The sequence below is a fragment of the Pleurodeles waltl genome, chromosome 3_2, assembly GCF_031143425.1.
Source record: "Pleurodeles waltl isolate 20211129_DDA chromosome 3_2, aPleWal1.hap1.20221129, whole genome shotgun sequence".
NCBI classification, from domain to species: Eukaryota; Metazoa; Chordata; class Amphibia; order Caudata; family Salamandridae; genus Pleurodeles; species Pleurodeles waltl.
In genome coordinates this window covers 90,129,393-90,146,097 of record NC_090441.1, presented here as the reverse complement: position 1 = coordinate 90,146,097, position 16,705 = coordinate 90,129,393, and positions in this window count along the sequence as shown.

The following is a 16,705-nucleotide window of genomic DNA, read 5'->3' as shown; positions in this document are numbered from 1 at the left end:
GATGAGGTGGCTTACAAAAGTGGAAACACGGATAAGTAGAACTAAAGCTGTCCTTCAGCAATAAAAATTATGCAACTAGACCTGCTGTTCCGAAGTCTGGAAATCTGTGCTCATACTGGCATCTGGTGGCTATTACAGGAACTGCAGTTCATTAAAACTTTCTGCAAAGGTTGACTGCTAAGCAATGCGTGCAGCATTGATAGTTTTGAAGTGACCGTGGAGCCCCTGGCTGAGGTTGGTGGGCGCACAGGGCTGCCACGGCGCACAGTTTAGGAACCACTGGATTACTGTATTTTCCATGCCCTGGGTTGTTAAGATAAAACGGTGATGGCAGTGGCGGCCCATCCTTCAGGGCGGAGGGGCCACATCCCCCCACCTTTTGCCCCTCATGGAGAGTGTCTGTCAGGCTGAACAAAGGCCAGCCTGACAGACACTCTTCATTTTCAGCTCAGACAGCCAGGAGTGATCCATGCGCGATTTGCGCAGACTCCTGGCTGCCTGAGCTGAACTTTGCTGGGCTGAGGAGATCACAGCTCCTATCGGCTCAGCAAAGGTGCCTCAAGGCCCTCCCCTGGGTGACGAGGAAAGAGTCACCCCTTGACACTCGGCCTGGGCGCCCTTAGGTCAGCCAATGAGGGAAGGCAGCAGTCCCAACCCTCCTTGGACCTGGAGGCTGAAGGTAAGTGTGTGTGTGTGTATATGTGTGTGATGTTTTAAACTGAATGTTTGGTGCACGCGTGCATGTTTGAGTGTTATGAGTGTTAATGGATGTGCGTGTGTGTGGGAAAGAATGAGTGTGTGCGATCTTTTAAAATTAATGTTGGGTGCATGCGTGCATGTTTGAATGGTATGAATGTTGTTAATGGATGTGTGTGCATGTGTGAAAGAATGAGTGTGTGTAATGTTTTAAAATGAATGTTTGGTGTTAATGAATGTGCGTGCGTGTCTATGTGTGAAAGAATGAGTGTGTGTGTGTGTGCCACATCCGCCCCCCTTCCCCCTGAGGCTTCCGGCTGCCACTGGGTGATGGCGACATATTAAGGATTATTAGTCCTGTGCAGTTATTGTTTCATTTTTTAAGGAGAATGCAAAGTACTTTTTACTCTCATGTAAATAGTTTGCTTCAGTGTAGCAACCAAACAATGGTGCTCTCATTCTGCATGCATCTCTAAGTATGTTTGGTAGGACAAATGGGATGCATTTTGGATGGCCCCTGGTTTAGTATGACAGAAGATGAATACAGCTTTCCTAGTGATTATTTTGAGCCTGTTGGTGTAGGTAGACCCCATCTGTATCCACTTGTGGGGAGCAGGGCTTATTCTGACCCCCGCCCTTGATACCTGAGCTGCTGGTCCTCCATTCTCCTGCACAAAAGCAAGACAGCTTTTAGTTCAGGCGTTAATCTATTTAACCTAGATGCAGCCACTGACTTGATCCTGGTAGTCTTGTGCCTCCCGCCCAATATTGGAACCCCAGGACCAAGCCCAGGCTTTTGTTTGTGCAGCACAGGTGACATTACATGGCGTCAGTGCATGCGGTCTGCACCGCGCCACGCTCCTACTTGTTTACATCTGCCCATCTAACTGCAGTGGTGCCAGCCGTGTTCTCTTGCAATTGACACGACACGGCCACGGAGTACACAGCAGTAGTTCAGTCTGTCAGAGAAAGAGTGTGAGCCTGCCCAGCAACACGGGAAGTCAAAGCGTGAACCCGCCCATACTTTGGAGCAGCAGCCCTGACCAATGTGCCACCTAGACAGTGCATACCATTCCAGGGCCCAGTGATTAAAGCAGGTGAGCTCCAACAGTAATAAGAATAAGCATTTACAATGCAATGGATCTAGCGTTTGCTCTAGTTAGAGCTCTTAGCGTTGTAAAGTCCTAACCGGACATTTCTTACCCCATAAATTGAAAATGAAAAGTAAAACAGTTGACATAAGCAAGTCAATTCAAAGCACCACACCCGCCATGAGCGCAAGCACAAGAGTTATTGGCTCCCTGCGTGAATGTCTAGAAAGGATCACGGCTGGGATGAAAGGTAAACCGAAAAAGGAGGAGGAGCCATCACATGCTTTAACAGGAGAAAGCGTGATGTAGTGTGATTACCAACATAAATGTTCACTTAGTGAAATCGCCTGTGAGGGAACTCAGCACACAAAGGAGGGACATTTCTTAAAATGCACCAACAAAATTGAAGCATTTAAGACAAGCACAACAAAGAATGAATAGCAGTAGTGGCCATGGTTAAAAGCCCTCAAAGAGATTACAACAGGTCAGAATGATTGCACGTCGACCCTAAAAATCGATATAGAAAGGAGTCACTGTAGAAAGAACCTGCTGTTGCTGGTGGCCCACTGAATAAAAATACTGGGGCGTGGGACCTGCTGCCTCTCACGATAGCACTGCGGCCCACCCAAGCGCAGGCACTGGGGCGCCGCCATGCGGCAGGTGACACTGAGTGGGGAGGTCACTACTGCTCCAGTCCAGTGGATTATTTGTTGAAAGTTTCTCAGTTGTCATCCCAACCGGGTGACAGTACCGGCAAGCAGCAAGTGCTAGCTCCACTCCAGGGCCGGAGAGATGCTCGCCGTGTGCCGCCAGCCCTCCCTGACTACTCCTGCATTACTCCTGTGCAGATCTCTCTGTGTCTTAAACCTGAGCCCAGTTCCTGCACCCGGGAACAAGCACTGGCATAGCAATAGGTCTCGCCTTTGGGCCATGCCGCACATTATTCTAGGTGCTACAACATGTACTTTCACCCTAAACCCCTAGTTGTGCTGCACTGCATGACTTTAACTTCCTCGCTAGCAAAAAAAAAAATAATAATAACATGAAGCGGGCGCGGCAGGGAGAAAAAACAAATTATGAGAGTCCCACATTGCATGGAGACTCGCCAGAACAGATTGCAGCATTTTGTATCATTATAGAAATGCAAGAAGCAGCACGTGCATAGTTCTTGAAGCCTCGGTGTGAGTGGTACACTTAACAAGCAACGTGCTTCTTTTTTTAATGCAAACCTTTAAAACAACTTTTTGCAGCATTACAATGTGTGTGAACATAGAACCTTGAAACAACTTTACTGGAGTGTTCCTTCTTTGCATACAGAAAATGCAGTAAAAGCGCCGAGATGAGGTAGTCAGGCTAAAAACAGACAGGGAAAAGTTCTCATGGCGGGGGAGGAGCTTGTGTAAAAAGGGCAGGGTTTGTAACAAGCCATTTATGGGTACAGTTGACCAAGACTGTACTCATGGTTTTCGTTTCATTCTGAAATAAAGATAATTCATCCATATGCCAACAGAGGCTGAATAGAAGTATTGTATTGTCATGTTAATACACCCACCAAGTGTTTGTATCATATGAAGCACGCTAACCTAAACCAATAGTAAGTTACCTTATCCCCTTTGACTGAGCCTATGTCCTACCACAAACACTGCATCCGCCATAAGCTCAAGTCACTCCGCCAAGTAGAAGTAACAAACTAAACATTGTCATACTACATTTGATAGCAACCTCACTCTTAATTGTAAACGGACCGGCAGCCTGTGTCTATCCATACATCTCATTTTGGACAGTGTTTTGCAATAGTACCCAGCTGCAGTTGCTTGCTATTTGAGACTTACATGAATCAACAAATATCAAGGGAAAACAACACAGACATTAAGCGGGTCATTATGACCCTGGCGGTTGGCGGTAATATGGAGGAAAGCACTTCCAACAGGCTGGCGGTACTTTCCTCCACATTATGACATTGAGGGTTTGGCTGAAGAGAAACTGCCAATGTACCACACCGACCGCCACCTCCGTAACGGCCGTTGGGCTGGAGACATCAATCTCGAGCCCGGCGGCCATCACTTAACCACCTGCGGGATTATAAGCCACCCTACCGCCATGGTTTTCGTGGCTTCCTTACCGCCACGAAAACCATGGCAGTAGGCACTATCACTGACAGGGAATCCCTTCCCTGTCTCTGAGAGGGGTCTTCCCCACTCCCCTCCCCCTCCACAGGTTCTCCCCAGAACACCCTTCCTCTCCAGACCCCCCCCCCCTTCATAAACGCCCCTCCCTTCACACCCACACACACGCATATGCACACCAATTCCCACATTCATCCAAGCATGCATACATCCATTCACACACATATCCACACACACCTTCATACATACACGCACACACAGTCACACAACTCAACATACATGCACTCACACCCCCAGACATGCACACACATACAACACGCAACACACACCCGCATACACGCATGCACAGACATACACAAACACCCCCACACACACAAGCACCCCCTACCTCCCTCCCTTGTCAGAGCACCCACTTTCCTGTGTCCAGGGGGTCATCTGGCAGTGCCTAGGCTCAAACTAAAAAGATCAGTGAAATATCTCCCATATAGCAGCATTATGCAAGTGACCAGGATCGTGTTTCTTTTTAAGTAACTTGCCGGCAGCAGAGCAGTCAGAAGCATACGCAGAGCCCTTTAATAGCACTTTTGACTGTAGTGTCTGCCTCACCTCTGAATTTGACCACTCTTTATTTCCAAGCCATGACATGTTCCATTGTCTCACCAGTCTATTAGTCTTACATCAAGGCCACAGACACTGCTTCTCTCTGTGCACTCACTTATTCTCTGGGCCCCTTTAAATACCGTCCTCTCCTGGTTGCCCATGATACACTCCCCTGCCCCCTGGTGATCCTCTCTTGTCTGTGTGCATGGTTGCACCAATTCCAATGTATTTCATCACCCTCTGATTCTTCCATTATGCCATCCTCTTTTCTCTGCTCCTCTCTACCTAGCACCCGCTGACCATTATTGCCAATACTGCTATTGTGTTGTGTTTCCATCTCCCCTTTGGTCTTTGCACTAGTTACTGGGAGGACGAGGAAGTGTTAATTTTTATTCTTCAAATCTCTGATGGTTTCTCCTCCCAAGCTGGCTGTAAGAAGTTTTCCGTCAGAAGGCTTCTACCACAAGAGATACACTCAACAACCGATTGTCAGGTCTATTGTGAGAGGGGACTCAGCCATCTCGAGGAAAGTTAGCTGATTGTATGCCTAGGGCAAGCATTTCTGCACCCACCTCCGAAACATCTGGACACGGGGCACAGGCCCCTGCTCCCCATTCTATGGCAAGTTAATACATTCTTCCTACTCAGGAGACTCTCCTTTCAGTGAATAAACATCCTGGTTGTGGTTTAGATGCTGACTCTTTGAAGTGGTTTAAGCTTTCTGGAATTCTTTTCTTTATCTGTATAACAGCAGCATTGGTCCCTCTTGCGGGCCTTTTCGAATGCGTGTTAAATGTTTTTTCCATTTTTCGCAGAGGAGCACAGCTCAGCTACAGTTTCCTTCCGCTTGAATTCTTCAACTGGTGTTGGGGGCGAACTCTTTTTTTGTAATTGTTGCAGCGGCAAGCCAAGCTTTATCTTTAAGTATGGCGGTCAACAGTTAAACATGCAACTTGGTCCATGAGTTACTTCGGGACTCAAACATTGACTAAGCTTTGATTTCAAATTGGCTAACAGAATCTGACAATTAAGTTCCAGCAGTACACCCTGACTTCAATAATTTCATCTATAATCACCCAGAGCAATGTGAGGGGTTAGAAGGGTGTTGCTCTTATTTTAAGACTTATTCTCTGGCAGCGTGCATGAGCCGCCAACCAAGATGGCCACCTGACCTCGGAGCTCCGCGCATCGTCGGACCATTTTTTACCGCCGGAGCTGTTTTTTTCCTTTTTTTGATGGTGCTTTGATTATAATAGATGTGGGATGTTTTGGTGAGCACTTTCAATGTTTTTATGGTCACCTAGCTTCTTTTCTGACTCTTTAATTACTCTTTTACATTTTCCCTCATGAGAGCAGCCATTTTGAATAACTTTCGCTCATCATTACAATGTACTCATCTGTTTTTTCTTTGAATATTTGATGATTCTGCTTGCAGTTTTTTTTTTTTTGCGCAAGCCATGTAATTTATTTTTGCTGTCTCATCAACATATATTTGGAGTTCCTGTGTCACTCGTTTCCTTATTGAAGGCTTTTATTTTTATATGGGCAAACTAAAGAAAATAAAATCTCTGACCCATCAGTTCTCCTCAACTGACAAACTTTTGCAATTTTTAAAATTAGACACTTCTGCTGCAGCGTCTTCTTCCATGTCAAAGATGTCTTCCTCATCCTCTTCTTCACCTAAAGTTTCTCAGAATATTTCTACAACTTCTCATAAGAGGGTCAAACAGGACCCACCTTCTCCAGTAAAATCTCCCTCACCGATTTCTCTTGAACTTGTGCTTGACGAAATACGCACATTGCGTCCTTTTATCAAAGAAACGAATTCTTGGATACAAAATCTTGATACTAAGTGGCCTCAAATGGAAGTGAGAGTCTCTGCTTTGGATCAAAGAGTCAGTGACGTGCAGGATGAAACACATCAAATTACTAGTTTGGAGAAGGAAGTGGCAGCTTTGAAGATACTTGAGGAGGATTTGGAAAATAGAAACAGATGCAATAATCTTCGCCTTTATGGATTATTGGAGGGTCTTGAAGGGAGTGACCCAATTTCATTTTTTGCTTCATTCTTTCCACAGTTGGTGTGCCTACGATCTTCTACAGTATTGAACATCCAAAGGGTGCACCGCATTGGTCATCGTCCTCCGCATTCCTCCACATCTAAACCAAGAGGCATGATTATTTTCTTTCTTGAATTTACTGATCTATTGAGAATTCTTAATGCTGCGAAAGCCAAAAAACAAATCTCTTGGCAGTGAAGTAAAATCTTCATCTCACAGGATGTCCAAAGCTACAGCAAACAGGAGGAAAGAAGTTTTGGATCTTTGTACAAAGCTTCGTGACTTGGGAGCTCGTTATGGATCATTCCATCCACGTTTGTTCAAAGTGACATATCAAAATAAGACCACTTCATATTCCTCCCCTGCAGCTCTTTGTGATTTTCTAAGACTACACTCTACAAACCCTATGGAAATAGCTGGTTCTTCTACACGTTGACTATATATGTTTCTTAATCTATTATGCCCTTGTTCATTACTATTACGATATAGTTGATGGTCCTTCATATGCAGTTTATACATTATACTATATTGACGTGACTACAAGCCCTCTTTGTTAATGTATTGTTTTCTTTTCACAGGTTCCTGGTGTTCTATAATAATTTTTGCTCGTAACTTTTGTCCGTTGATACGTTCCGTTCCCTTGCTGTGCTGTCTTCAGTCTGTGCTGTCACCACCCCTCCCCTATTGTTCATTCATCTAAGATATGTTTTTGCAGTCGTCTTTATTTGACATGAACTGTCTCTTCTTTTTTTCTGGAATATTTTCCATCTTTTTTCTTGCTGTTTTCCCTTTACTCTTCTCTCTCTTTGTTTTTCTTGTTTTCTTTTCCCCTATATGTACTTTCAGTTATTTATGGTACAAGACCTTTCATGTATATATATGGTTATGTGACGTAAAGATTCAGAGTTATTTCTTGGAATGTCAAATGATTTATTAACCCAATTAAAAGGCAGAGAATTTTTATCCCATTTAGCTAAATATAATCCAGACTTGGTTCTTTTACAAGAGACCCATTTGACGTATTCTGAAGCTCTGAAACTTAAAAAAGGTTGGGTGGGCAATGTTTTTACTTCTCCTTCATCTACAAAGAAAAATGGTGTAATTGTGCTCTGCCATAAACAATTATGAGTTAAGGTTATTTCGCAAGACTCGGATTCCGATGGTAGATGGCTCTTTGTGAGGCTAAGTATTAATGGGATTATAATGACCATTGGTAATATGTATGGTCCTAATAACTCAGATTATCTTTTCTGGCCTAATATTACTAAACAATGTTTGCATTATAATGATTCATTTTTTCTTCTTGGAGGGGATTGCAATCAAAGTATTGATCCTTTTTATAGATAGGCAATCTGTATTAAAATGTTCTCCCCATAAAATGTATAAACAATTTAAGACATTTTTCTCACAATGTAATTTAATTGATTCATGGAGAACCTGTAATCCTGATAGTAGGGATTTTTCGTTTTATTCTCCACCACATGGCTCCTTATCTAGACTTGACCATATTTTTGTTTCTAAATCACTATCCCAAAATCTTATTAACGCCTCCTTACCCATGGTAATATCTGATCATGCTCCAGTCAACACAGATTTTGACTTGCTCCCGGTGCATCCCAAGTCCAATAGGTGTCGATTTAATAATTCTTTGTTGCTTGATTCTAAATTTTCCACTTCCGTTGTTGTCTTTGCGGAGGAATATTTCCGATTTAATGAGGAATCTCACGTTTCTCCACAATTGTTATGGGATTCGTTTAAGGCTGCGTCTCGTAGTCATATAATAAATTTTGTCTCTAATAAAAAGAAAACTTTTAATGCCCAGCATCAATCTCTGCTTCTCAAAATTAAACGGTTAGAACATCAATATTATTCTTCCTCCTCTAATTACTTGAACTTATTCAAGCAAAATTTCAATTTAACAAAATCTCAACGGATAATCCCTCCTCTTTTCTTCTACGTAGTAGTGCCCGTTATTATGGAGGTCGAAATAGATCAGGGAAACTTCTGGCTCATTATTCGAAAGTACGAAAGCAACGCCATATTGTGAAGTCTATAGTTACAGATACGGGTGCGTCCCTTTATTAAGGATGAAGATATCTTAGCTGAATTTGTTAATTATTACCAGACACTTTATACTCCTGAGTCAGTCCCGACCTCCGTACAGATTGATGATTATTTAGAGAACATTCCAAACCCTAATAAGACGCTTGTTGATGCTACTTCACTTGAAGTAGATATTTCTTCGTTAGACATTTTTAAAGCCCTTCAATCTCTAAAAAAAGTTAAAACTCCTGGTCCAGATGGATTTACAGTGGAATTTTTTCTACATTTTTATGACATTTTACTTCCCAAACTTTTTCAGCTTTTTCAATTTTTCATGGGTTCTGGTTGTACGGGGGGAACATTTCAAGAAGCTTCGATTTGCTTAATTCCAAAGGAAGGTAAGGATCATACTTTCTGTAAAAATTATAGACCAATCTCTCTTCTCAATACAGATTATAAAATCTTTGCTTAATTATTAGCCTTACGTCTTGATACCCTTTTACCTGTGCTGATAAGTAAGGAACAAACGGGTTTTGTCAAAGGTAGACTTGCTTCTGACAACTCTAGAACATTCTTCAATGTACTCAGCAAAGTTCCCGCTCTTTCGTACTCTTTAGCAGCAACTTCCATAGATTCTGAATAAGCGTTTGATCGGTCAGACTGGTCTTTTCTATTAAAAGCTTTAGCCTGGCATGGTTTAGGGCCTCATTTCATTTCAATTATCTCTCTGCTTTATCAATCCCCAATGGCATCGATATTGGTAAATGGGAGATTGTCCAGATACTTTGTATTACGCCGAGGTGTACGTCAAGGGTGGCCGCTCTCTCCACTCCTATTTATTCTATCTCTAGAGCCCTTTCTATCCTGTATTAGAAATGACATTAAAATCGAGGGTTTCCATTATGGCGAGAAACACTTAATGTTAACAACATATGCAGATTATATACTTTTATATATCTCAAATCCTGAACTCTTGATTCTGTTTCTACTTCGGGAGATTGAAGACTTTTCTATGATTTCAGGTCATAAGATAAATTCAGATAAAACTGAAATCCTTCCTCTAACAAAATTTTGTTTTAGATCATCGTTTGATGTTACTGGCTTTCACTAGAATTCTGCCAAGATTAAATATTTAGGTATTTGGTTCTCCTCATCCATTAAGAAGTCCATTGAAGTAAATCTCTCAGATGCTTTAGAGAAGGTTGATAGATCGATTTTGTCATGGAATCCCTTATTTTTATCTTGGTGGGGCCGTCTTGATTCTATCAAAATTATGATTTCTCCTAATATATCCTATGCATGATTCTGCTTCCTTTACCTGTTACTTTTTTTAAACAATTGTACTCCAGATTGTCTAAATTCCTTTGGAACAATAAGAAATCTAGAATTTCTCTTAGTCATCTTCATCATTCTAAACAGGAGAGAGGAACCATTTTTCCTGATTTCAGACTATATTACAAATCCTTTTGTTTGCGTCAAGTTTTTAGATGGATATCCCTGTCAGGCTCTGTGTTTACTCCCTTATGGTTGAATATTTAATGTTCTTTTCTTCTGCCTTTTTCCCCTCGTGAGGTGGTATCCTTTTCTTATAATATTTTGCTTATCTTCTCCCGGCTTCTTAAACATACTTGTACTCTTCTGCGTTCTCAATACTTACCTCCATCTGTCACCTATTCCTATTTTCTGAATTCCCCTATGTGGCATAAAAGTCTCATCACTATTAATAAAAAACCTTTATTTTCCAAGTCCTGGAGACAAAGAAATATAGCGTGGGTCAAGGATTTATTCTCCAAGGATACCCCACTTTCTTTTTCACAATTACAACTTCTATTTCGTTGTCCTAATTAATTTATGCCTAAACATCTTCTTATTAATATTATTCTTGATGTACTTTTTTCCTTGCCTTCTCCTCCTTCTTCTTCGGATTTACCCTTTTCTTTGTCCTCCTTTCTTACCTCATATCCTAAGGCATCAAATATTTATAAACTTTTTCATTCTCCTGTTTTGACACGTCCTAAATCTAAAATTGAGTCTCAATGGGAATTGGATTTGGGATGTACCTGGAATGTTTCCTTTTGGAATAAGGTGTGGCATCGATCTTATAAAATATCTAGATCAGCTTCTACCACACAGTCACTTTTCTTTCTTTACCACAGACTTTATTTTACCCCTTCTACTATAGAAAAAATTTCTGAATCCTCTTCAAGCTGCTGGTCCTGCTATAGCCCAAAGGGAGATCTTATGCATATCCTTTTTGAATGCCCCCCCACTGTCTCTTTTTGGAGAAAAGTTTGGCGTCAGCTTACCTCCATTTTTTATTTGCAATCCCAATTATCTCCCTCAGTGCTTTTTCTAGGTAGCCTTTCTGCTGACATTATTTCAGATGATGATAATTTAAAGCTGTTGGATCTCATGTTAGCTTTAGCCTTTCAGCAAATTACTCTTAATTAGAAAAATTCATCCAACATTTCCTATAAGGCTTGGTGGTATAATGTTTGCCACTACTATAGACTAGATATTGGTTTCACCTCTTTATGCTGCCCCTTCATAAATAGAGATTTGTATTGGTTACCTTTGCCTGATTATCTTACTGCTGTTGCTTGTAATTCTACTAATTGTACATTATCTGAGAATTTTAAGGCACCATGAATTCTTTATTTTCTCTGTTCTTGAGTGAATTTAAATTTAGCTTAACTTTTTGCTTTATGGAATATCACTTTTTTCTTCTTTTAGCTTTTTAAGATCCAATGTATCTTTCTTATTTTAACTGGTCTTGTTCCGTTTTTATTGTTTCTCCCCCATTTTATACTTTAAAATGTTAAACAGCTTTTACAATTCCTTTCAAAATTATATCATTATCATTGTGACAGATATCTTGTATGGTTATTATGTGACCCATTTGTATTTTGATTTTAATAAAGCTGATTTACCTTAAAAAAAAAAGACTTATTTCTCTGGTGGTCAATAGAAATCAGCTAGTTTTGCTTTTCATTTTGCTCGGGGTGGGGGGTCAGTTTACATGTAGATTCAACAATAAATGAAAAAACATGCAATTGTTGGTAAATGGAGGTTGAGATCTTGATTTGCTTTAACGTGTTTTGGGCCTGACTCACGTACAAGGACACATTTTGGATCTCCTTTATGGACATCCGCAGATAGTAAAAGCTGCACAGATATCCTCTTAGTTTGGATAGAGCATTTTGCTGTAAATTTGAGCTCCATCTGGACTCAGCCGTGTCCCTACTTCTGTAACATTGTAATCCATACCCAAGCAAAGCATGGCATAAATATACCTTCTCCTCCAGAGTAGAAGTGCTGTCAGCCTTTATGGGGGATATTCTTGTAACAACCCTGTAGGAAATTACCATCTTTTGCGTGGTGTACCACCAGATTTTTGCCTTATTTGTTTTTGCTGGCTGTGCTCAATGCACCACTGGATTCAAGCTAGCCAGGCTGATGAAGGGTGACACCCTGAAACCAGTCCCAAGATGCTTGTTTCCAGTCCAGGGAGGACCTGGCTTGGCAGTTCGGGATGGAATGTTCCTATGGGGAACAGGGTCAAAACTGATTTGCATATGGTAAGGTCCAAACTGGGATGGCGTGGTGGGCAAAAAAACAATGGATTAAACCGTAGGTTCCCAAACTTTGTGCCACGGCTTCCCGGTGCGCCATTAAAGCTAGCCAGGGGCACTGTGAAAAGATGCACTTTATGAAACAATTATGTGCTGATGGTGCCAATTAATCTTATGACTAATAGGAAATCAAATTTGAAAACTGTAAATTGATATAATAATTGTTTTTTTTGTTCATTCCTTTGTTACTGGAGTTCGTTAAATTGCACAGCAGTCACATAATCAAAATATACAAACAGATACCAAAGCCCTAATTTGGGATTTTCATCAAGGACTGCAGTAGTTACATAGAAAGCATTTCACAGGCTTGGGCGCCACCTACTGGAAAGGGATTGAATATTTTCATGTTAAACTACTTCATTTATTTCTGTATGATATACATAGCATGGTTATTTATTACCTAATGCCCTTGGTTATTCCAATGCTCAACATGTGGGAAACCTGCCGGTTGAAGGTGAAACTGCTTACATAGATTTGCCCACTGGTTCTGTGTAAACACCTTTATGTTTTCCATCAAGCAAACCCATTCATGTGTGTGGGTAACAATCCACGTTTCTTAACTCAGAAAATTCTTCTGTCATGTTAGCCACCATTCATAGGCCCAGTTTGGGTCTATTGTTTTAAAAAACAATCCAAATGTACACCCAAGTACTGAAGAGTGTTGTTTCTGATTTTACAAATGAAAGTTTTTTTATTTTTTTATTAAACAATTGTTACATTTTTATTTTGTTATATTTATGAATATGGTACCTTCATCGGCTCCATCCCAATTATGTTTTAGAGAGAAAAATGTAACTACTCCAGGGGCCGGGCTTGCATCCCCCACCCGCCAAAAAAAAGTAACATAATGGGGAGCCATGGCCATTGGCCAATAGGTCAGGGGAGCCGCGGGTCCAAAAAGTTTGGGAACCACTGGATTAAACCCAGATCTTTGTGACTGGCCGTGAATGTTTGCACTGCTCAGCATCCCGTCCATCATCTGTTCTTTTGGCTGTAAAACCCTGTGCACTTTTACCCCTGCTAACCAGAGATGTATGTGCTCCACAGTGCAAAACCTGGCATTAGGCTAACCACTGTAGCGTTCAAATGGCAATTCGACATGGCAAAATAAACCCTTTCGGCAGGTCTAAACCTTTCTTTTAAATATTAATAAGTCTCCCCTACGTAGACTTTACTGCCCATAGGGCAGGGCGCTTAGTATTTAAAAGTTGGGCATGTAGAAATTTAGGGGGTCATTATGACCCCGGCGGACGGCGTTGATATGGAGTAAAGTACTGCCAACAGGCTGGAGGTACTTTTCTCCATATTAAGACATTGGCGGTTTGGCTTTTTACCGGGAAACAGCCTGCCATGTACAATGTCCAACAGAAAACTGAAATGTAAAGTGAACTTACATTGTCTTACCTGTGTGTCACTGGAAGTAATACTGAATTATATTGCTTCTGTTGTCAACATCTTCTTCCTCTGCCTCCTCTTCCTCACTGTCCACAGGCTCCACCGCTGCCACAAGACCATCTCCAGCCACATCCTCCCACAGAAAAGGCACCTGGGGTATCAAGGCCAGGTTGTGCAACATGCAACATGCAACAATGATCCGGCACACCTTCTTGGGTGAGTAGTACAGGGAGCCACCTGTCAGATGGAGGTAATGAAACCTGGCCTTCAGGAGGCCGAAGGTCCTTTCAATAATCCTCCTTGTATACCCATGTGCCTCATTGTAACGTTCCTCTGCCCTTGTCCTGGGATTCCTCACTGGGGTCAGTAGCCGTGAGAGGTTGGGGTAACCAGAGTCACCTGCAAATATCGAGGGACAACTATTAGACACACACTAAACCTTAGGGACAACCCCATACCCAGACACCTACTCATACTGTGTGGGGACCTTGGGCTCACCTATTAGCCACACCCAGTGCCTCTGGAGTTGGCCCATCACATATGGGATGCTGCTATTCCTCAAGATAAAGGCGTCATGCACAGAACCAGGATATTCGGCATTCACATGGGAGATGTACTGGCCCGCCAAACACACCATCTGCACATTCAGAGAGTGATAGCTTTTTCTATTCCTGAAAACTTGTTCATTTCTCGGGGGGGAACAAATGCCACATGTGTACCATCAATGGCACCAATGATGTTGGGGATATGTCCCAGGGCATAAAAGTCAGCTTTCACTGTGGCCAAATCCTCCACCTGGGGGAACACAATGTAGCTGCACATGTGTTTCAGCAGGGCTGACAACACTCTGGTCAACACGTTGGAGAACATTGGCTGGGACATCCCTGATGCCATGGCCACTGTTGTTTGGAAGAAACCACTTGCCAGGAAATGGAGCACTGACAGGACCTGCACTAGAGGGGGGATACCTGTGGGCTGGCAGATAGCTGACATCAGGTCTGGCTCCAATTGTGCAAACAGTTCTTGGATTGTGGCACGATCAAGTCTGTAAGTTATGATAATGTGTCTGTCCTCCATTGTCGCAAGGTCCACCAGGGGTCTGTACACGGGAGGATGCCGCCATTCAGCCTCAGTGGTTGAAGCCTATGGAACAAAATGGTGAGCAGAGGGTCATAGTCACACATCTATTGCACTAATGATGATTATTTTGCTTCGCAGAAACAATATGTGAATCTGACAATAAGTTGCTGTGCCAATGTCTGCTGTGACGCAGTTAGGTACCATGCCCTGTGCCCCCGTGAAATGGCAGCTGCCTGACCTGTGAGGAGGGACAAGTGGAAATGAGGTAATTACGCTGGTGCCGTCGCGGTAGGCGGTCAAAGACCGCCGCACAACTTCGCATTGGTTATCATTGGGCACTAAGGGTTCCAAGAGCCAATGGCGATGTACGCCAGCGGTGACTGCACGCACCGCCGCAGACGTCACCGCCATTTTCTATCTGTGCACTCACTTGCTACCTGACCTTCAACAGAAGAGGACCTACACTGCAAGTGCTGCTGTGACCTGTGTCTGGAAGTGACAATGGTTCATGTGTCTCGGGAAAAGGGACCCTGCCTTCACTGCGGAGGAGTTGGAGAAAGTGGTGGATGGGGTCCTACCCCATGACATGTTACTCTATAGTCCTCCAGACAAACAGGTGAGTACTCTGTGAGCATGATGCGTGGGACATGAATGTATGGAGTGCTGTGTATGTAAACCACATGTAGGTGGGGGGCAGAGGCGTCCAGGCCAGAGTGCTGCATGTAAGGTGGTCAATGCATGTGCGTCAGGGGATGGGAGGGATATGGTGGGCCATTACAGTGACAGTCCAGACGGTTTACTAATTCCCTTTTCTGCTGTCTTTTCCATGCAGGTCAGCGCCCACCAGAAAAAGGTCAGAGGACCTGCGCAGCTGGGCAAAGAAGATGGCGGAGGCCCAGCTGGGGCTGGCCTCCCAACGAGGAAGGGGTGTCGGTCGCACCATGACCCCCCTGATGTTCCGCATCCTGGCGGTGGCCTATCCGGAGTTGGATGGGCACTTGAAGGCATCACAGCAGCCAGAAGAGGGTGAGTACAGATGTTGAATCCTGACTTGGCTCGCGTTAAGAGGTAACTGGGTGGTGGATGTGGGCTATGGGTGCCCCTAGGCCAGGACGAAGATGGCAGGGTAGGTCCCTTGTTGGGCAAGCTCTGAAGCACTCCTACCCCAATAGTGTTAGTGGGCATCTACTACTGGGCAGGGTCCTGTGGGTTTCAGGTGTGCAGCTAATGGCGTTAGACATTGTACCCCATGGGCTGGTGACTATCTTAGTAAATGGTTGGGCATGGCCTAGTGCATAGGGCTGCTCCCCGTGTGTTGTGTACGCCAACGGTAGTGTTGTTGCTGGCATTGACCAAATGTATCTTCTGTCTCTCCCCCACTTCTTGTTTTGTCGTCCTGTCCTTGTGTGCATTAGCATCATCTGGCGGAGGAGCAGAGGCACCGGCGACGGATGGAGCTGCATCCTACGTGGGCCTGGAGGCCGAATCCTCCAACGGTGAGGGACGGAGGGCGAGGGGAGTGCCACGACGGAGACAGGAGGGAAGACCACAGACAGCGACTCCTCCTCCGATGGAAACTCCCTGGTGGTGGCGGACACCTCTGTACCCACCCCAACAAGAGGTACAGCCGCCACCCCCCCACCGGCACCGCCCTCCCAACAGCCCCTCAACATGTTTCCCGTGCCCGCTCACCCAGGAGGGTGGGCATCTCCTTCGCCCCAGGCACCTCAGACCCTGCCCCAGTCAGCCCTGCTGCCCTCAGTGAGGAGGCTATTGACCTCCTGAGATCCCTCACTGTTGGGCAGTCAACCATTTTGAATGCCATCCAGGGGGTCGAGAGGCACTTGTAACCAACAAATGCATACCTGGAGGGCATTCACGCTGGCGTGGCGGCCCAACAGAGAGCATTTCAGGCTCTGGCCTCCGCACTGATGGCAGTCATTGTCCCTGTCTCTAGCCTCCCCCCTCCAACTTCCTCTGCC